At 41.4% G+C, this 22985-nt stretch overlaps 1 long non-coding RNA gene across 5 annotated transcripts in view; it reads left to right on the top strand.

The window, feature by feature from the left end:
• The first annotated feature begins 31 nt into the window (after window positions 1-31).
• The window catches only part of LOC136015427 (uncharacterized), a 54083-nt gene continuing 31129 nt past the window's right edge, over window positions 32-22985 (top strand). For all 5 annotated transcript variants that reach the window (XR_010613196.1, XR_010613195.1, XR_010613197.1 and 2 more), the window contains exon 1: window positions 32-205. This is a non-coding gene — a long non-coding RNA (uncharacterized LOC136015427). The remainder of the gene's footprint in view (window positions 206-22985) is intronic.

The following is a 22985-nucleotide window of genomic DNA, read 5'->3' as shown; positions in this document are numbered from 1 at the left end:
GGCAGCCCGCACGGGTCAGAGGCCGGGCGCGCGCGGGGACGGTTGGGGCAGCCCCGGGCTCTGAAGGGAGCGGGGGGCACGGGCGGGGCTGGTGGCCGGGAGCCCTCCGCGGGAGCCGAGGCGAGCCGGAGAGGTCTGGGCGCATGGGGCTAGTCGGTGCGGAGAGTGGCAGCTGCTCGAGAAGGCTACGGTGCTCGCTGTACAGGTGAACGATTTCAACCTCTTTAAGTTTCCCTTCGTTTTCTCCTTCTCGACTGAAATCGGTGATGTTTACCCACCGGGGGCGTTCTCCCTTCTTAAGCCTGGGGGGGGCTTATTTTGCTGTGCAAATCCAATCGCCCTCCAGTCCTTCAAATGTAAGGATGCTGGGGTTTATTCCAAGTCTCCTCTTTACACAACTTGCTAAATCACTGGCAAGGCAAAACAGCGGTGCTGAGAGAAGCACTCCATTGCAAGGTGGTGTAATCAGTTCCTCGAGTGAAGTTCAAATGCTAGCAAATCCCTTTGTGTGTGTGTTACTTACTTTTTAAGGTTTTTCAAGAGATTGACTTGTTATCAGCTTGAAACCAAATGATTCCTCTTGAGCACCTGCAGAAGGAGCAGTACTGAAAACAGAGGTTTGCCAAGGGCTTGGCCTTTTAGCCAAGAGCTAAGTGGTTAGGATGCACACAAGTATTTGGCAGCCTCAGGCCCGATTTTTTTCATCTCTACCTGAGGGTATTTGAACTTACACCTCTTGTTCTCCCGTAACATTATTTTGACAACAAACTACAGCATCTCCGGAGCAGGAGATCTTACATTCTTCTGTTGATGCTATTTCAACAGCTTTGTTGAATTTACATTAATGAATATGTACTAAGAATTCATGAGGGCAGGAACCCAGCTGGGTTTGCTCCCAGTTAAGTGTGTAAACGCCCAAACTAGGGAGTCACACCGACTTGTTCGCATGCTACTTCCATACGTTTAAGTAGCTTATGCAAAGTGTTACAGTTCCACACAGGATGACTGAGAAACATGAACTTCAGCAGATGCTGCGCTAATCAGAGGTTTAGTCCTACCTCACATAGTGTCATGCCTCGGTATTGATTAGCATAGGAAGGAAACAAGCTAGAATTACTCTAGATCTTAACCTTTCATCCTATTTCATTTATTCCCCCATTTTCTTGAGCATTCCCCCCCCCGTGTCCTTAATCATTTATGGATGATGAGAGCAGCCTCTACAGCTTCACTGGGGGCTGTCCATTCAGAAAGAAACCAGAGCTGGGCCTCCATTAATACAGATGAATACTGTTCAGGAGAGCTACACACTGCAGTGATTTCTTCCTAAACCACCCAAAAAGTTGGATTAAATTCACATCTAATTCCAAACCAAAATAGCCTGGGGAGGGATGACACACACAGTAGAAGTTCTGATTAGCTCTATGGTTACTTTCCTTCTCATTCTATTATATTCTTTGATCTTGTCCCTAAACTTTAAGACTCATGAGGTAATTGAGGTTGACCTCAGGAGGTCACTAAATACAACCTTCTGCTCAGTCAGAGAAGACAGCTGAGGGCCTCCTGAAGTTGGGAATATCTCTGAAAACAAATCCATAATCACCCTGGGCACTCTATGTCAATTCTCCAGTTCTTTCCCTGCTTATGCATAAGTTCAGTTCTAAAACTGTCCCCACCTTCTCTCTGCTGTCAGTCCAGTTTCTTTAAACTTCCAGCTAGAAGAGGATGACACTTCTATCAGAACAGTAGAATCCCAGGAACAGGCAGAGAGAAAGTCCAGTAGGCTTGAAGTAGTTTTTCTTGGTTTTATAGGAAGGGGAAAAGCAATCCTCTTGACATTTAATTTATAATTAGCTAAAACTAATGAGCTAGTGTGAAGGAGAAGCAAAATTTTAGCAGCAAGACAGTAAAAGAAAGAACTGGTACAGCTGGGAAGTTATTTACAGATGCTCTCACCACTACCCCTCATTGAACCCAACTCGGGTTTAGTAGAATTATTGCACCTCAGGATAAAATCACTTGGGAAAGCTGCTGCTCTGTAGAACAGTCCAGTTGGTTTCTTTCTTCACTCCCTTATTCTATAGCACAGATGTAGGCTATGGTAGAAAAGCCATATTTTGGCCATATTTTTGGTTGTCATATAAATTAGTTTACAGATTGTTTTAACTTCACAACTGTTTCTATTTGTAACTAAATAAGGGACGCAACTGGAAGTCACACTTTTCTATAATAGCATTTAGCAAGTACACAGATCAAAGTAACGTAGCCCTACATCACATTTCATGTCCAAGAGATGATGGTTGTCATATGGAGCCACCAAGATAGATAGCCTGAGAACTGTCAAGAGAGACATTATTGTGATCAGTTCCTTATAAATGAATATGTGACTGTAGGCCAGTAATTCAAAATGGTGGCAATAAGAGGTTACAGATACATAAACTAAGCAATCAACGCACTTCTAGTTAGTTCTACTCTTTCAAAAACAGGCACTCTGAAGTCTGATTATTATTTTATTTTCATTATTATTTATCTGGTGCTGTTTAGAAATTTCTGGTACTTCAGAATTGCAAGCAAAAATAATTTATGACAGTTACGTTTGAAAAGAAACCTGTCAAGGAGTTCAACTGGTATGAAGGAGCTCCCATAAACCATTTAAAATAGTTTCAGAACAGTCTTATGGTATATTTCTGAATAAGAAAAGAATTCAAGCACTCCATATTCACCCCATCACTATCATGACAGCTTCCAAGCTGTCAAACTTTCGGACCATGTCAGAGTTCTCAGCTCTGCCATTGAGAAGCTCAATCTGCCATTGTTTCAGGGATAGCTCTATCACCTTGAACCACTACAATCACACTTTAAACCTCTTGAACTTTCATTCAGTAGTGCTCTGTGCAAATACTGTGCAGAATAGCAGAAAACAGAGACATTTAGTAGCTAGCTACTACAAAACAGCAGTGCCAGCTTTTCTACTGTACTAATCAATAAAAGTGCAGTCAGTTCACATGCATATTAGACAGCTGAATTTGGAAATATAATACTTCTCAATATTTGCCGTAAATTTCTGCTGGTTATTTGCAGAAATAGGGCAGCTGGTATACAGAGTTTCCATAGAAGTCAGCAAGAACCACAACAATGAAGTTTAGAGCAGAATTTGGCTGATACCATATACCCCAGAGAATCTGGATTATTTTGGACACTTCCATGCTATGACCAGTCTATGAACTGTTAACAGTTAAGGTCACAGAATCACAGAATGACTGAAGTGGGAAGAGACCTCTGCAGATCATCTAGTCTAATCCTCTACTTGCAAGCAGGGTCAACTACAGCAGGTTGCTTAGAACTGTGTCCAGTTGGGTTTTGGATATTGTCATATTTTAAGCCCAAGATAGACATCTTTGAGGGTGGTGACTCCACAGTCTTCATGAGCAACCTATTCCGTTGTCTGACCACTCTCACCGTGCTTTCCTATATTTAGGTAGAACTTCACATAGTTCAGTTTGTGCCCATTGCCTCTTGCCCTGACACTGAATATCGCTGAGAAGACCCACAGTCCAGCTTCTTTGCTCCCTCCCATCTGGTATTTGTACACATGGATAAGATCCCTCTGAACCTTCTCTTCTCCAGACTCAGCAGTTCCAGCTCTCCTTGCCTCACCTCATACATCAGATGCTCCAATCCTTTCATTATTTCGCAACCTTTGCTACACTCTGGTATGTCCATGTCTGGTTCTGGGCTACCAAGTACAGAAGACATGGTATTGCAGGTATGCCTCACCAGGACAGCTTAGAGAAATTGCCTCCCTTGATCTGTTATCACTCTTCCTAAGGCAGCCCTGAACAGTGTTGGCCACAATGACACAATGTTGCTTGTGTCTGACTTGTTCAACAAGATGACTCCACGGGCTTTTCTGCCAAGCTGCTTTCCAGTCCATCAGCCCCCATCATCTACTGGGGAGTTATTCCTCCCAAGGAGCAGGGCTTGGTATTTCTCTTTGTAAGATTTGTCTACTTACTTCTTCATCTGTCAAGGTCAGCTTTCAGAGGTGGCAGTGCACCCAACTGGTGTATCAGCTACTCATCCCAGTTTAGTATCTTCTGCACGCCTTCTGAAAGAACACTGTTATATCATCTAAGTAATAAATAAAGATGTTAAACATCAGTTGTTCCAGTTTTTAACCCCTGGGGTACATCAGTAGGGGCTAGCCTCCAGAAAGACTTCAGGCCACTAATCAACATCCATGTAATCACTTATTGCCAGGCTTTGGCTGGGCAGTTCAGCCAGTTTTCATTCCATCATAAGACATTTGCTTACTTGGCTTATACTTCATCAGTTTGTCAATAAGGCTGTCATGGGAGAGCATCAAAAGCCTTGCTCAAGACAGGGCAAATAACATCCATCACTCTCCCCACCAGTTATCATAGAAGACTATCAAGTAGGACAGGAATGATTCCCTCCCAATCACCTTCTTGTCCTTAATACATTTGAAAACATTTCAAGGATTATTTTCTCCATCACATTCTGATGGATCAAGGCAAGGCTGATCAGCCTGTAACCCTCCTTGAAGACAGGAGTGACATTTGCTTTTTTCTAGTCTTCTGGAACCTCTCCTGGTTGTCGTGAACATTTCAAAGATAATCAAGAATGGCCCCACAGTGACCTCAGTCATTGCCTTCAGCACTTGCTGGTGTCTCCCATCAGGTCTCATGGATTTGTGCATGGTCATTTCATTTAAATATTCCCTAGCCTGATCCTCCTCCACCAAGAACAAATCTTCCTCACTGCACACTTTCCCTCTGGTCGCAAGGACTTGGGATTCCTTCAGACAAGTCTTGCCACTAAAGACTGGGGCAAAAATGACAGTCAAGCATCTCATCCTCTTCCATGTCCTTGGTCATTAGTTCTGCCCTATTCATTAGGGGGACCATATATTCCATAGTCTTCCCTTTGCTGCTAATATACTTGAAGAAACCATTCTTGTTGCTCTTAGTGTTCCATGCCAGATTCAACCCTGCCAGATGCAACTCCAAGCTGTCTTCAGCTTTCCTAACCCCATAGCTGAGCTTTCAGCAAGAGGATCTTATTTTTCCAGTGTCATTTGTCCCTGTCCACCTCTCGTATGCTTCTTTTCTGTGTTTCAGTTTTGTGAGGAGCAATCCTGCCACCTTTGCTTCCCTTCATGCACATCAGGTAGTCCATTCTTCTCTGCCATTTGGGCAGAGAAGAGATTCAGAGCAGCCCTGCGGAGAAGGACTTGGGAGTGTTGGTTGATGAGAAAATGAACATGAGCTGGCTTCAGTGTGCGCTCACAGCCCAGAAAGCCAACCGTATCCTGGGCTGCAGCAAAAGGACCATGACCAGCAGGGCGAAGGAGGTGATCCTGCCCTTCTACTCTGCTCTCTTGAGACCTCACTTGGAATATTGTGTGCAGTTCTGGTGTCCTCAACATAAAAAGGACATGGAACTGTTGGAACAAGTCCAGAGGAGGGCCACGAGAATGATCAGGGGACTGGAGCACCTCCCGTATGAAGACAGGCTGAGGAAGTTGGGGCTGTTCAGCCTGGAGAAGAGAAGGCTGCGTGGAGACCTCATAGCAGCCTTCCAGTATCTGAAGGGGGCCTATAGGGATGCTGCGGAGGGACTCTTCATTAGGGACTGTAGTGATAGGACAAGGAGTAAGGGTTTCAAACTTAAACAGGGGAAGTTTAGATTGGATATAAGGAGGAAGTTCCTTCCTGTTAGGGTGGTGAGGCACTGGAATGGGTTGCCCAGGGAAGTTGTGAATGCTCCATCCCTGTCGGTGTTCAAGGCCAGGTTGGACAGAGCCTTAGGTGACATGGTTTAGTGTGAGGTGTTCCTGCCCATGGCAGGGGGATTGGAACTAGATGATCTTGAGGTCCTTTCCAACCCTAACTGTTCTATGATTCTATGATTCTTCAGTCTGGAAGAGACAGTCCTTAAAAAAAAAGCCAGCTCTCCTGGATCCATCCTCTCTCTCCCAGACCATATCCCACAGGATTCTTCCAAGCGAGCCCCTACACAGGTCAAAGTCTGCTCTTCTGAAACCCTGGGTTGTGATCCTGCTTTTTGCCTTGTTTCTTCCTCGCAGGATCCTGAGCTCCATCACCTCATGGTCACTGCAGCCAAGACTGCCCTTCACAACACCATGCAGTTTTTCATTGTTTGATCGTGTTGTGAGTTAACCCCAGTAGGCAGCTAAGCACCACACAGCTCCTCTGTCACTCACTGCTCAACCCCAGTGGCATGGGAGAAAAGGAAATGAAGAGTTAAAGCATGAAAGCCTGTGGGTTGAGATGCAAATTGTTTAGTAAGTAAAACAGAGATGGAAGAAGAGAGAAAGAAAACAAGTGATGCAAAGGCAATCACCACAGGCAGGCTGATGCCTAGTCAGTTCCCCCCCAAAAAGATATACCTGACCTCCCTAAGCCTCCTTCTCTCCCTTTTTATTGATGAGTGTGTCGTTATAGGGCATGGAACAGCTCTTTGGTTAGCTTGGGTCATCTGCCTGCTTCTGTCCCCCTCCCTGTCTATTCACAGGGGAGAGGAAGGAAGCAGAGTAAGAAACAGAGAAGGCCTTGATTCTCTACAAACACTGTTAAGCAATAGCTAAAACATTGATGCACTATCAGCATTGTTTTGGTCACAGATCTGAAACACAGTACCATATGAGCTCCTATGATGAAAGTTAACTCCATCCCAGCCAGAACCAGTACAGGAACTGTCAGATCCAACTGAGCACCTTTTGTTGTCAGCTCCCCAATGGCCTGTGCCAGGAAGCTGTCATAGACACATTCCAGAAGCTTCCTGGATTGTTTGCACCTTGCTGTGTTACCCCTCCAGCAGATACCGGTGTGGTTCAAGTCTGCCAGGAGGACCTGGCCCTGGAAATGTGAGGCTTCTTCCAGTTGTTCGAAGAAGGCCTCATCTATTTCCTCCTGAACAGGCAGCCTGTAGCAGACATCAACCCCAGTGGCACCCACACAGGTCTGCCCTTTATCCCACCCACGAGCTCTTAGCTGTCTCCAGGCAGAGCTCCATGCATTCCTGCCACTCTCTTACATAAAGGGTGACTCCCATCCTTTACCATCCTTGCCTGAAGAATCTGTATCCATCAATGGCAGCACCCCAACCTTGTGACTTCTCAAACTGTCCAACCAAAGCAAATCAAGTTTGTTTTGAAGCTTCTCTGGAATTTTCTGGAACCACCTTGGTTCCAGAGAATCAAGAACAAACAAATAAAATCTTTAAGAAGGTAATTCTTGAGGGCTTGTTGAGCAAGTAAAATGACTCTTCTCAGATATCAGATTGCTGTGAGAAAAGTCTTACCAGTTCGATATCAACAACATTCACTGTGACTCATAAAAAAAAAAAAAAAAGAGTACAGGAAAATAAAAAGTTACAAAAAACTGAGGAGACTCAGGGTTCCATGACTAACAAGTCCATAAAGCCTTGAGGTAGTAGTATAGTAGAAACACTCACCCTAGGGAGACAATTGCATATCGAAGTTAAATGAGAATCACAGTACATTGTTATCCAGCCCATTGCCAGAGTCAGGCAACTACCTGCCATTTTGGCTTTCTTACTCTATCATATAAACCAATGAGGCAACTTATGACCTATTTATACAAGCTCTTTGTTTTGCCTGACTTGCTGGAGCAAGAGCAAAGACCTTTGTCTGTCTCAGGTTCTGCAACACCTTCAGCCATGACGCCTTCTAAGTACTAATATGGACACTAAATTGCCACAACTAACAGTATTCTTACTGTATTTTTTCTCCCTTGTCTCAGCTTCTTACCTTCTAATCTTGCATACAGAAGCTGGACCAAGAAGCATAACACCTTTTGGGATAATGTAGTATTAAAAATGGTAAATCTTGAATTAACATGCACGGCCAGGGAAGAACCTTTGTAATCTTGGTTAGCCAAGAATTCCAGAGAAGTGATGCTATCATCTTAAACCTTCCTCTGAGTCATTTTACTCACTGTAGCCCTGTTTTCAGAACTCTGTCCTTAATTCTATGCTAATCCTTTCTAGAAACACCCACAAACACATGCCTATAAGCATACACTCACACTTCCACTGCAACATTTAATATTCGTTTCTGAATGCAGGAGGCCTACTTGAATACACTTCTTTCCGTATTTATTCTTATCATGTCTAAGCCCTTCTAGAATTAAGTAGCTAATAAATGCAAAAAGAGAAGCACCCTAAAGTGCTTTCCACGTTGTGGTATATATCAAGCCAGCAAAGGTAGAGTTGACTTCTATTCGGAAGGGTTCAACAAAGATTTTACATGTTGCTCCGCCTCCCACCAAACTAGGTGAAGCCAGAGCCTCCTCTCAAGTCTGTCAATACACCAACCCATGTGGCCACACCCTAGTTCACTAGTTATCAGGGTGGTTGGGTTAGAAGCACAAGTATTTAGAGGTATTTAATTAAACATTTTAATAGCCCTGTGTCTGGAAGCAATACAGTGCAGGGTCTGGACAAATGCTAGCTTCCAGTTAATGAGGCAGGGCAGTAATCTGTAGCTTGGGGTAACAGACTTCATTTAGTCACTGCTAGAACAGCCTGCCTGAAGTTGTACTGCAGCAGTTGTCCTGCTGTCAAGTTAACTGCAATGATAGCCCATTGGAGGTCTGTGACTAGTGGAGTTCCTCAGGGGTCGGTGCTGGGACCGGTGCTGTTTAATATTTTCATCAATGACCTGGATGAGGGAACTGAGTGCACCCTCAGCAAGTTCGCTGATGACACAAAACTGGGAGGAGTGGCTGACACACCAGAAGGCTGTGCTGCCATTCAGCGAGACCTGGACAGGCTGGAGAGTTGGGCGGGGAGAAACTTGATGAAATTTAACAAGGGCAAGTGTAGAGTCTTGCATCTGGGGAAGAACAACCCCATGTACCAGTACAGGTTGGGGGGTGACCTGCTGGAAAGTAGCGAAGGGGAAAGGGACCTGGGGGTCCTGGTGGATAGGAGGATGACCATGAGCCAGCAATGTGCTCTTGTGGCCAAGAAGGCAAATGGCATCTTAGGGTGCATTAGAAAGGGAGTGGTTAGTAGGTCAAGAGAGGTTCTCCTCCCCCTCTACTCAGCCTTGGTGAGGCCGCATCTGGAATATTGTGTCCAGTTCTGGGCCCCTCTGTTCAAGAAGGACAGGGAATTGCTTGAAGGAGTCCAGCGCAGAGCCACAAAGATGATTAAGGGAGTGGAACATCTCCCTTATGAGGAGAGACTGAGGGAGCTGGGTCTCTTTAGCTTGGAGAAGAGGAGACTGAGGGGTGACCTCATCAATGTTTACAAATATGTAAAGGGTAGGTGTCAGGATGATGGAGCTAGGCTTTTTTCAGTGATATCCAGTGATAGGACAAGGGGCAATGGGTGTAAACTGGAACATAGGAAGTTCCACGTTAACATCAGGAAGAACTTCGTTACTGTAAGAGTGACAGAGCACTGGAACAGGTTGCCCAGGGGGGTTGTGGAGTCTCCTACACTGGAGATATTCAAGGCCCGCCTGGACAAGTTCCTGTGTGATATACTGTAGGTTACCCTGCTCTTGCAGGGGGGTTGGACTAGATGATCTTTTGAGGTCCCTTCCAACCCTTGGGATTCTGTGATTCTGTGGTTTCAGTCCCAGTTTTGCAAGTCAAGGGACTTCTCCACCAACTTGACCATAAAAATCCTTTGAAAGGTGCTGCCCTCAATTCTGCTGGCCCAGTCTTTCATTCTGTCAAGTTCTATTTTAGTTTGGGCAAACCAAACTGGACCTGCAAAGACCTGTCAATGAAAATGAGTGGGCCTGGCTCATTTCAACATGGGCTGGGGAGCAATCAGACAGGTTACACTGGCAGAACCTGGGAGGTGGAAATCTACGGTGGGGATGGTGATGAGTAACAGGGGGTGCCCCAAATGTCTTCACTTAGCCTAGCTACAGCCTAGCTGTCTGAACATAGAAACCCAACTGCCCTGAATATTCTCTTTAATTGATGGAAAGAGTTGGGCAGCTCTAAGAGGTGCTTCATCCTGCTAAGGTTCTGAATCGCCCTTTGAAATTGCAAAAGCTCATAAATATTGGGAGGAGAGTCATAAATCTAGATTAATATTTTTCTGATAGTATAGAGTAGCGTTGCCATCACTGTCACACTTCTCTGAAATAATACAGCTGATTGACAAAAACAGGGAAGGGTTTCTTTTAAGCTTTAAAATCAAGTTTAATTTTAGGGCAAGTTTAGGTAAGCAATAGGTCTTTTGTTAATATACAATGAAAAGAAAAAAAAACAAAAATCCCCAATCCCCAAAACCTACTCACTTATTTCTATTCCCCAGCATTAACCGCTGCTGTCAAGAATCAGTAAGTATTTAAGTGTGGGGAATATTATAAAAAGCCTACCTGGACCAGCTAAAATATAATAGTTGTTTAAAAAAATCTCTACATGTGCTGAGTATACATTTATTTACTTCCTTAAAAGCTGGGTTTTTTTTGGTGTAGACACTGTATAAAGCTCATCTCAGTTGACTATGTGAAGAGTCCGTCTTGACTAATGACAAAGTGCTGCTACAAAACAGGAAAAATAATATTTCTGAGCTTGTCATTTAATAATACTTTAAACAACTCAAGCCAATGCTCTTCATGTTCCATTGAAATTCTGGGCCAGCTAAACAAAACAGACACCTACTCTGCCTTCCCTATTACTAGCTCTTTTCAGTCTTTGCATAGAGTTTCTCTGCAATCAGTTCCTCTGCCTCAAACTGGAAAGGTAGCAAGCATGCAAGGGAACACACACTGTAGCTGCAGTGGTCTGGCACAGAATTCATGAGATTACAGCAATGAGATTGCTCTTGTCTCTCCTTTACACTAATGCTGCATCCACTGCTGGATAGAAGTCTCCTGTTAGATGCTACATATGCATTAGTCTTCTGTAAGTTTGCACTAGGGATCTAGAGTTTAGTTTATTAGCTATTTTGTAGCAAGAAAGTGGTGTAAATCTATGTTAATTAAGTCTTTCCATCTTTCTTGCACATATATTCCTGGGCTAACTGTGCTTGTCCCTTTTTTATGTATATTTCATGATAAATATGTCAATAAATAATTGATTGAGCTGACAGGGAGAAAAATACAGTGCAATGGAAACCTTGTCAAATATGGCCTTTGAATAGCCAGAGTAACTTAAATAGGAAATCCTAAATCAACTGCTAGATAATGTAGTAAGTAAACATATTAACCAGTAAATAAACATATTAACCAGTCACGAAGTCATAACTTACGTTTGTTAATATATCAAAGTCAAGTCATAGCAGTCAACAAAGGCATGAGGAACAGTTAATAAAACTCAGGAAATTAAGATAGCATATCATTTTATGATCTTTATAAATTACAGCTTCTAAACACTTCTTTAAAAAAAATATTTCCAGAGTGTTGCTGTAGAATCATCATCGATAAACAGGTTTTGTTCATAAGTAGACCTAACCACTTAGGAGATTTAGAGATATTAACGCTCAAAGAATGCTTAAAGTTCAGGAATGCATGATAGAATTGTTGTTGGAAGAGTGCTTGGTTCTGTACAGTAAACAGTATGTGGTTATTGTACTGAAAAAGCATGTGTTGGTGAAATTTTGTCACTATTAAAGAAAAAAACCCACAACAAAACATGTATATGCATGCAGTCTTGGTATATTCTATTAAGATACCTTTATAAAAATGTTGGTGTCTTAGATATGGCTCTACTTAAAAAAAGTCTGGTTTTTTTACAGCATGCTTGCACCTATTCTTTTTTTTTTTTTTCATTGCATGCAGATTTTCTCCCCTGAATTAACCTTACAATTATCCCCTCTAGTGAAAACAGATATGTGAAGAAAAGTAGCCCACCCATTTATGCTACAGGTTGACTCCTAGCACTCTAAAATAGGTAAAACCAAATAAAAATAAACCAAGCACCATGACATGTCTCTTCTGCAAACTGATGAGATGTCATTGGTGAGATTTCCCAAAGATTTGCTGTCAGCTATCTGCTGCCACTGAAAACGATGAAACCATTGTCTTTGGTAGAAGTGAAGTTAGGCCAAAGCAGAATGCTTCTACAGATCCTTCCCCTGTCAACTGCAGAGACAAAAAACATTTGAAAATATGTTTTATACTTAAAATGTTCACAAGCCTCTATGACTAACTCTGTAAATGCCTTGTCACAAACGGAATTAAAAAGAAACCAGTCTTCCCAAAAATTCATTTGCTGCTTCTAATTCCCAAATGATAAAGTATTAGCTGTTGCATGCACTGTCATCTTAGGGGAACATACACAGCCGGGTGAACAGTGGAAGTCAGCAGAAACAGTAACAAGTGTTTCCAGTGGGGAGCTGAAGAGATCCCATAGTTGCTGATTTAGGCATTTGGAATTTAAACAGTGGAAAACTTTAGGGAGAGGAGCATTAGCTGGAGTTGACTGAAGATCTTTTTGTTTCTTCATTTTTGTTTAATAAACAGGTATCCATAGCTGAGGCTGTGTACCTGGTGTGGCCTTCAGGGGTCTACAACATGCGTCAAACATACTGCCACTTCATTTTTATTCTTTTTTTATTTTCTGGCATGGTGATGATGTGAAGCCTTAAGAGATGATTCTGTCATACTGTAGTAGGTGAGGCCATCACCCCGATGGGGATCAGCTTTGTATGTATGTCAGCTAGTGTGTCTCCTGGGTTTAATTTTCTTCATCCTAATTGCCAGCAGAGTTGCGATGATTGTTTTTTGAGGATTCACAGTACTATCTCCAATAGAGACATTAAGTATTAAAGAAGTTGGTAAGCTGAGCCTAGGTATACTGATTAAGTGAATTTCTTCTTAACTCCTGTGAGAAGAAATCAAAGCTGCTGAAAGAAATCACTGTGCTAATATACTCTGAAAGCACTTCTACCTTGTACTCTGTAAAGTTAAAGGGCCCCAGTGTTTTGCCACAGTATCTCAATATACCAAAGACACAGATACGCCTTTTAAGGGGAGGAAGTGATCTATTGAGTGCCATTTCTCTTCAGTCTTTCCTGAAATGAAGAAGTAAACTCTATTGTATATTATACATACAATTATATATATACACACATATACAAAATGTATAAACAAGCATGGAATATAATATGTAATAAAAAATATAAGCCAATATACATTACCTCATATGTATTGTAATATATTATTGTAACACATGTTGCATATGACATGTTGTATTTTACATATAGAGTAAGATACACAGTAAAAAATTACATTGTTGATTTAAAGTTTCTCTGGCTTCTTCACTGTAAGTTAGTCTTGGTTCTTAGAGAAGAAATGAATGGGGTCACAGCCTCAATCCCGCCTCACAGCTTCATACATCTGCTGTTCATCTGTTTCTGTGTTTGCCTTCACATACTTTATCTAAAACTAAGTATGCAGCTAAATTATGGGGGGAAAAGTTGTTAGAATTACTGTTACCTTGTAATGCAGATGTAATGCCTTTGTTGTAGAATCCGTGTGTCTGAGCAGTGCTGTAACATACAGCATGTACTTCATGCTTCACCATGAAACAACCAGCTTTCAGTCATCTCTGGTAGCCCTCTGTAACACCCTTCACTATGTAGTGTAGACATGACTAAAAGCATTGCCAGGTTTGACCATCATACTGTGGGACTCAGAGAATAATATCCTATCTTTATTAAAACTAAAGGAAAAAACACCCCAAATCTCTCATTAAATTATTTAGTCTCAAAATTTCAAAATGCAGAATTATTATCCTTTTGTCCTTGGAGAAGATTCCTGCAGTGTAGAGTTGACACATTCATAGGACATATCAAGACAAAAAAAGACCTGGAGTGGTTGCCCTTGAAATGATATCTATCTTCAGGATAAATGCAATACAACCACCATAGCTGAGAAATCAGTATCTTTCTTGGGAGCCTGCACCTGAGTGAACATCACAGCGCTGAAAGTTGAAATCCCTTTGGTCTCACGCAGAATTTATGAAATTCCTGTAGAGAGTCAGCTCAGGTTCCTGCACTGTGTGTGGTCAGAGGAAGGTAGCACCAATAATGCGTTGTCCAGTCAGCATGCTCTAATGTTTTGGCTTGCCTGCGCCTAGTCAATGCTGGTGGTAATTCTAGCTCTGCTCTGGGACCGAAGCATTCAACAGCATAAGAGGGATCTCTCCGCAACTCGGGCCATGTGGCAGCAATGTCTTTTTAAGAATAGGAACAGATCTACAAACTTGAGATCAGTGGTCATTTGGCAAGGATTTCTGGACATCTGCAGCCTGTTGGAGCTGCAACTGCCAATAATTTATCAGCACCAGAGGAACATAAGATCTTTGAGTTCCACCCAGTGGAAAAGATGTGATCTTGGGCTCCTCAGCCTTAGGGCCTTTACCCAGGAGTGGAAAGACCTAGTTTTTTAGGTTTTGCTCCAAGAACTGTTAATGAATTATTTTCACTGACTGTTTCTTATAAAACGCAGAGACTGTCAAATTCCTGACTACATTCCCTCTTTCTTCTCAGGCAGATAAAGGAACATGGTTTTGCTGCCTCAGCTGGTTGAGTTGTGAGATAGGTGCTGAGATGCTTCATGTTCCGCGTCAGAAGAGAGCTGAGAGATTTGTAGTGGTATTTTCACGATAAGCAGAAGTTTTGGACTTAGGCATCTCTTCTCCAGGTTTGGGGCCTGAAATCATTGATCTCTTTTTTGTTTGTTTGTTTTTTTTTATGTACATATCAGTGTGTGATTTGATACATATCAGCTGGATGTAGCCAATGTCACACAATATGGGTGACATGGAAGAGAACAGAAAAATGAGACAAATGCAATCTCACAGCTGAAAGCCGAAGTCAGCAAAATTTTTAATAGCAATGAGGATTAGCTCACTTACGGAGTAGGTAACTGAAGAGAGTCCTCTGGTTTCAAAATCAAGAATAGAAGTTTTGCCAGAAAGCATGTGTGGCCTGGTGCTAAATAACTGGGTTTGAGCACAGGAACTGCAAGATGAATCCCTATGGCTCAATACTAATATTAATTTGATTTTATGGACAGTGCCCTGCTACAAGCCTAAGACCTATATACTTTTCTGAGGAAACACAATTTGCTTATTCTGCCTGTGGCTGGAATTGTTTTTCTGGTCCCTTCCGGTTGTGAGCCTTTACTCTGGATGGCCATGAGTCAGCTCCAAACCATAAACAGTGTAGCCATGGTTAGTAAGCCTGAGCTACTAAGCCTTTGCTGATAGCGTGGGCACAAGTTGTGTCTACTTGGAGCACAACCAAAGCAAGCTCACATCTGCTTGCAAAAAAAAAACCAACCAACCAAAACCAAAAACATATTCTCTCTGTTCTTTTCCTCCTGCTTCCCCCTGCGTTTCTCTCTCTTTCTGTCCCACCTGCACACATCCACAAGAGCGCTCACGGAAACTCCACCTGTCTAAGCCCTCCACCCGAATAGTTCAAATTCCTGAGCGAGATCTCACAGGGCACGCAGTTGTTCAGATTGGTAACAAGTGGCTGTGTTTTGGTATGAGGCCCCTTCTGCATTTCCTTACAATTTCATGGGGGGGAAGCCACACTGTTGAGCTCCAGACAGTTTTTGGTGAGTTCCCTGTTCAGGGTCAACAAACTCACCATAAGTTGCGCTAAATCCACTGTGGAAGGATGTCAGTGCCCTAGAGCTCACAGCAGAGGCTGTGGCTCTGGAAACATTGATAGCAGCCCTTCTTTGTTGCTGGCTGTGGCAGCTGGTGACATATGAAGTTTGAGTGACTCGTGTGGCTACAGGATCCAGGTTCATGGAATTTTATCAAGTATAGGATAATAATCAGGCTACTCTTTTGATAAATTTTCTCTAATCTGTCTTTTCTTCCACTAGGTAGACACTAATTATGTTGTACATCATCTGCCATTTTTTTGGCATGAACAACCTGCTGGCACAAGTCAGTGGAAATTCAACATTCGTTAAGGTTAGACTGTGTTACTTGTGCTTCTTCTCTGTCCTGGTTTCTCCAACTCCCCCAAGATGTTCTCTTACAACAGTGAGGCTAACAATTTTACAACAGGAAGTCTTCTATTTTAGATAGCAAAGATCAATTAGTGGCATCTTGGCTATCATTACCTCAATGCCTGGGATTTAGGGTTTCTGAGATTTGGGGGTTTTTACCAGTGGGTTTTGAAAAGCATCAACTATCTTAGTCACCTACATATTTGCACAAAGACCGTGTCTCAAAGAAGCAGTACTTTTTAACAGAACAACTATGAAAAATGCTGAGAAGTAAAAGGATCATCACATCCCTTTCTCTTTTTAAAATGTGTTATCCTTACAGTAGATTACTGATGGGTGAATATTAGAGCTGGTCTGCCTGATAGCTTGAAAGCTTGTTTCTCAGGGAAAGCTGTCTTCTGGCAAATTAAAGGAAATTGAGTTTCTCAGGATCCCATTTCCCCCTGCACAGGAGAAACTGATCTAAAGGAAAGGAAACCTGCTTATTCCTGTGAATTCTTCCTTTATGTATATATGTGTCTGTGTTTTTATTGATATTTGTATCCCAGTGCAAAACCCAAACAGATCATGTGCAGACCCTAGCATTTTGTTTTCTTGTATTAGCAATGTCTCAAGGAAACATCAGAAAGCTAGGTAAATATGCATCTGCCTCTGCACTTATGATTGATACCTGCTGGATGCCACAGGTCCTGCAGGTTCATCCACATGCTCCATACCTTGATGAAATGTGGGAGGAATATTAGTGTCACCATTCTAGTTGAAGGTTACTTACATAGTTCCACTATTACAGCACAGTCATAAACTTTAATTTATATGTATTCCATAAATTCATTGCAAACTAGCACTGGTATTCCCAGAAAAAAAAAAAATACATAAAGGGAAAAGAGAAGGAAAGTGTAAATGACTTGCCCAAGATTACATAAATCCATGGTCATGCAAAATCACATTTGTTCTCTGACAGAGCAAGCCTTAATTTGTTTCACAAGCCAAAATAGTGCATTAATTTGTTTAACAAGACCAAAATAATGCCTTAACTCTTCCATCTCTAGATCAGTACCTTGCTATGGTGAAATGAAGTATTGTTAAGTACCTAAACCAAATAGAGATTTCTCATATCTGCCAAGTATATACAGAAATTTTGCAGTATTTGGGCCAACCGTGACAGTCGGGGATAGCAGATGGAGTGAAGAGCTCTTCTCTTTCAAAATGGGTTTGGGGGCTTGGAAAGGTCAGTCAAAAAACCATGAAGTTCCATATTATCTTACCTGCTGGAAAAGGTGAGAATTCTGTTCCTGTATCTTCTGCAAGTTAATTTCCTGTTCTTGCTTGACATCCTAAACCTTCAGAGCCTGCACTCCAGGGCTATGCTGTGCTATGAGGAGGGAGAATCCAATTAATTATGTCCTACCTCACATTCAGCTTTCAGCTACCAATTATTAGACAAAACCTGGTCAAAGCCCTTATTTGATTTAGGAGACTTGTGTGTCTTGGTATTCATCAGGATTTACTGATGTTGATAAATTGCTCTTCTCCATCATGGCTTTAAATAGATATATCAGATTTGTCCAAGGCTCTTTGCTGAGCCTTGATCTAAATGGTTTTTCATCTAGGAGTATGGAGCAGTTGTTCTTTTACCTGGAACTGCAATATGGAGGTCAGAAGTAATGAAACTGGCTTTTTTCTAATTACGAATTCCATTATTATTTTCTATCCTCAGACATGAGGGGTAAATCCACATGAGTGTGCTTCAGTAAAGCTCTTCTGAGCTAGCATAGTGAGATAAATTAAAATAGCGTGAGTCAACTGTGTCCTAGGACATCTTTACTTGCAATATCTAAGAGAGTCTAGGTTGCAGTCTGCAGACGTGCTGTTGCTAGATCTGGTGTGACAGAATTAAAAAGAGGTGGGTCGAGAGTACATTCTGTATTGAAGACTCTGGGATGCTGCTTTTTCCCCCCATCCAGCATCTGTTTGTGTTAGTTGCTCTTTGAAGAGTGGTTGGAGGAGTAACACGTAGACAGATGAATAGGGGAGTATGCATAATGCTACCTGGTAGTACAGCATGAACTGACTGTGTCAAGTTTGGTTTAGTTAAATTTCAAGGTACTTGACAGGGTGCTGAGAGCACTTTTGCTATATCTTAAGCCACAAGAAAACAAAAGAAAGAGATTTAAAAAAAAATTAATTTTTTTTCCCTTCCTGTCAGCCTCCTGTGTTCTTAATCAGGAGCTTTGTAAAGTACTTGAGCTTGTTCTTCAGATTAGTTCTTGATATCATAGCCACAATGGGCAGGAGTCTACTCTTTCTCATACATGTACTGAACTGGAATTACTTGGGGTATTTTCCTCCTAACTTCATTGTAAGTTCTTGTGAGTCACTATGTTACTTGACAGCTGAATTTAATGCATCTGACTGTTGAGTTCCCTAGCTGCTAATGTTCAAAGATCACTTACTGGCAAATACCATGTAATGTCTGTAATAGAATTGCTGCATGTGCACGTTAAATACCTTCTGAGTTTTGTTTGTTAATGCCAAGCAATTCAGGCTAGTCTTTTTTTTTTATATAACCAGTTATGAAACCTAATCTGTTTTGACTACATCCATCCCATGTAATATTCAAGTTTGTGCCATTCTGACATCAGAAGCTACAGAAAGGGAAATTTATGAACTTTCAAATTCCAAAGAACTGCCTTCTACAACTAGCCTTGTACCCCAACTGTCTTTTTTTTATGTAATGGGTTGTAAATGCTCACCATAATCATTAAATTATTCCTCACTGATGTAGCTGTGTGTTTGTGTCCTGGGTTCAGCAGTAGCAGTGATTTTTCTCCTTAGTAGCTGGTGCAGTGGTCAGTTTTTGACTTTCAGCCTGGGAACAACGCTGATAACACCGATGTTTTTAGTTGCTGCTCAGTAATGTCTACTCTGACCAAGGACTTTGTGAGTCTCATGCTCTGCCAGGGAGGAGGGGAAGCTGCGAGGGAGCAGAGACAGGACACCTGACCCAAACATCCAAAGAGGTATTCCATACCACAGCACGTCATGCCCAGTATATAAACTGTGGGCAGTTACCCGGAAGGGCTAGATCGCTGCTCAGGTTGGGCTGGGTATCAGTCAGCAGGTGGTGAGCAGTTGTATTCTCTTCCCTTGTTATTTCTCTTATCATTATTATAATTGGTGGTAGCAGTAGTTGTTTGTGTTATACCTTAGTTACTGGACTCTTCTTATCGCAGTCCATAGGAGTTACATTCATTCAGTTCTCCTCCCCATCCCTCCAGGAGCTGGGGGAGGAAGAAGTTGTGGGGAGTGAGCGAGCGGCTGCATGGTTCTGAGTTGCTGGCTAGGCTTAAACCATGACAGTTTATAAACAGAAAGTCTGTTTTTCCACAAATAGTACTTGCTGTCCATTGTTTACTACCTAACTTTTAAAAATTTGCTGCCTGATCAATAAGTAGAAAAGATTTAGAGAACTGCCCATCACAAGAGATTTCCAGAGGATAGCTGAGCTTATAATATTGTGGAAAAAACCAGACACAGTTTTGATGGGAAAAAGAATAAGTATTTAAAAATAAGTACTCTCTGCAAATATTACAACCTAAATACTGTCATGAATATTGCTGAAGGACAAGAAGGGCTTAAACTGATGAAATGTGATTACCTGGAAAATGCCATGACTGTACAGTTCAACAGTCCATGAGCAGCCTTTCTGATGCAGCAATTCATGTTCCTGAAATGGAAGTAGTACTCTTTCCTTCTATCACTGCACATCGCCTTCTAGGGGAAATTCACCTTCACCTCCCTAGACTATCTCTTCAGCTGAGCTTGTCGAAATCAGGTAATCTTTTGGCACTGAGTACCTGTATATCACCTTAAGCTTCCTTATGTCAAAATGTCAGTAGTACTAGATACTCTTATACTGCTTAATATCAGTATTATTGTTCTTTTATATGTCAGCCTGAAGATATAATAGTATCATAAAGTGGTCTAGATGTCAAGGTATTTCATTATTATATAATAGTCAGTGCACTTTGCTCTGCTCTCCTTAGCCTTACAGTCAAAATTTACATATTTCTTTAGAAATAATTTATTACTTCACATATCTGATTAATACAGAAACAAACCAGGACATACATATACAGAAAAGGTATGTTGGGCCTACAGTTCGATAACCAAACAAAACCAAATACCTAATTGCCTTATTTGCTGTTAGAAAAATATTTCCAGTAATAATTTTTTGTATAGACAGGGGAAAAGCCATTCCTGGCTTGAATGAAGTCATGTTAAATTTCTGATCTTTTATTAACTGCTTAACTGAGAATATAGGAAAGCAAGGCTGATCAGGATGACTCAGTGCAAAAAGCAATTGTGTACTTTTCTTTATAGCCGTGCAAATTTAAGTGAACCATGCAGTTTTAGACATACGTATGTTTACTAGCGCATCTTTTTTGCTGTGTTTGACAATGGAGTAATTATCTTTAGTAGATAACCTTTTATGAATATACACCAGCTTATATGCACTACCTAATGTAGAGGTCTCCAGAAGCTATTATATCCTGTACAAAACCTAATATATAATTTAAAGCAGATATTCAGACTAGCACTTCATTTTGAGCAAGCATTGTCTTTTGTACTTAATATATACAAGACTATTGAGGGATAATACTAATTATTATCTAGCAAGTGAATCTCACTACTATTAATTATCAGTGAACTAAAATCTAAGTAGCATAATTATCTTGAAAAATGTCTGCAATAAGAACATGCCAAATTGTATCATATCAAAGGTCCTAGTCACCCAGTATTCTGTCTCCAGCAGTGGTAATAGGTAGCAGAAAGAATCCACAACCTCATTAGCACTTAAATGGGTGCGGTAGTTTGTTTCACAAACAACTGGTTAAAGCACCCCAGTAGTTTGATTCATCCCCTTTAAGAGCAGTTATCTGCAGTGCAGATGCCTACATCTGTGCTGTCTAGCCTCCCTATCCAAAATTAGTCTCTGGAAGGACTAGAATTATTTATTTTTGATTTGCAACCTTAAAATGTCTGCTCCTCTTCAAGGACTCTAAGAGGAACTTGCAGTGACTATCTCAGACATAGACATTTACATGACACCCTTCACAGGACCTTACATTTTAAAACACTCGAGTGTTTATACATGCAGGTAGGACAGGAAAGCCAAGGGCACTTCATTCATCTTCTCTGCAGACAAATGCAAGGAAGATGCCTTAGGTAAAACAACTTTGTTCAAACTCATTCATCTGGGCACATAAACCACAGCCAAAACTAACAGAGCTTGTAATTTTTTAGACTAAGAGAATTCACCAAGGAGCTCTTTGTTGTTTGGTGAAGAATGGTCATAAAATGAAAGGATTAATAAAAGTGATCTCTACCTACAGTGACAATCCTAAATGGGCAAACTTTGATAAGCTGGGAAAACTATATAGTAAAGCAGGCTGGACTGAAGTGCTTTGGGAAGGGAATGCTTGAACTGGATTTTTCTGAAGACAAATCTGCAAAAAATAGTATGTAATTTTTCTCACAAAACTGGTATGGAAAGGTTTAGGATAAACTGAATAATTAGCCACCTCCAAACAATATTAGAAATAAGTAGACACCCTTACTGAAATACAAAAAGAGACTGAACAGTTCCCTGGAGGGCAAAAAGTATAGAGCTAAATCAAAAATTGCTGAAAGTTAAGATGAATTAGATAATATAAATGCAATAGCAAAATTTAATTTAGGTGTATAAGCAAAAAGAGAACCAGAAAAGAAGAAGGGGGCTCTTACATAGTAAAGCTGAGCTTGCTTGCTTTTTTGCCAGTATGTCTGGGATAAATGGAACAAAATCTGTTTTGTGTTCACCAGAAGTAGATTTTATGATAACACAAATTTTTTTTCAGACAAAAATATTTTCTTTGTGTTATCTTTCCTTTGAAATACAACAGCTTTTATCAATTTGGATGTTGCTTACTCACTCTGTTCCACACAGCGAATCATCAGTTTATGAAGAAGAGGATATATATAAGAACTGAAAAGAGGGTAGTTAGAACATAGATGGCAGGAGTTGTGCTGAAAACGCGGTCATAATCCTAGAGGAAAGTATGTAGCAAAATTCCTTCAGGAGCAGTTTTGGTCTGTCTTGATCTCTAATTTAATATTTTCGTGTAGTATATGTTGTCATGGGAAAATGTGCGTATCCTAATTAAATCTGTTGATGACGCAACATTGAGAGAAAACATTAGCATAGAAAAGGATTTTAATATCAAGGGTATAAAATAATCAGAATATAAAAGGGAATTGAAGAAGAGCTTGAGGATGGAGTGGCGTTAGACAATGCCAAGTACAAGGCAATAGACTTAGGAACAAAGAACAGGGGTCTCTGCTATTACATAAGTTGTCATCAGATGACCACAGATGAAGTATGCGGTGCCTAGGTGATAATGACACTGAAAGAGGCAAATGTGATTCCAGGACATGTCAGGAAGTGTCAGGACCATACACAAAGCTGTCCCTGAACTCTTTTGTATAGACCACCACTCTCTGGAGCAGTTCTGCTGATCATTTGTCCCAGGCATTGTTCTCTGCAGACAGAGATGATTTCTAATTGCCAGATTTTGTTTCTTGGGCCTTCATATTCCTCCAACACTAGCCCAGAAGGCTTAAGACACCCTTAAACTCCACTGGGCTGATGCCAGGCCCCAGAATAAGCAATAAATGCTTTCACCATCATGCTATAAAAACTGCCCTTGGGTGGGCTCCATCCAGCACAGTCCTTACATTCGCTTTGAACTAAAACCTCATCCTACCACATACACAAACACACACACACACAGAGTTATTATGTTTTACTATGCACTGTCCCACGGAGACCCAAATCAAGTGCTGCACACTCTGCACATGAGCAGTCTGTGCTTGAGGAGGTTTCATTTTGGAGAGTGCGGATGCTCTGCACCACTAGGTCTGAAGTTCATCTGGG

The sequence above is a fragment of the Lathamus discolor genome, chromosome 5 (genome assembly GCF_037157495.1).
Source record: "Lathamus discolor isolate bLatDis1 chromosome 5, bLatDis1.hap1, whole genome shotgun sequence".
Classification (NCBI taxonomy): Eukaryota; Metazoa; Chordata; class Aves; order Psittaciformes; family Psittacidae; genus Lathamus; species Lathamus discolor.
Note: the sequence above shows the minus strand (reverse complement) of the source record. Positions and strands in the feature narration are given on the sequence as shown.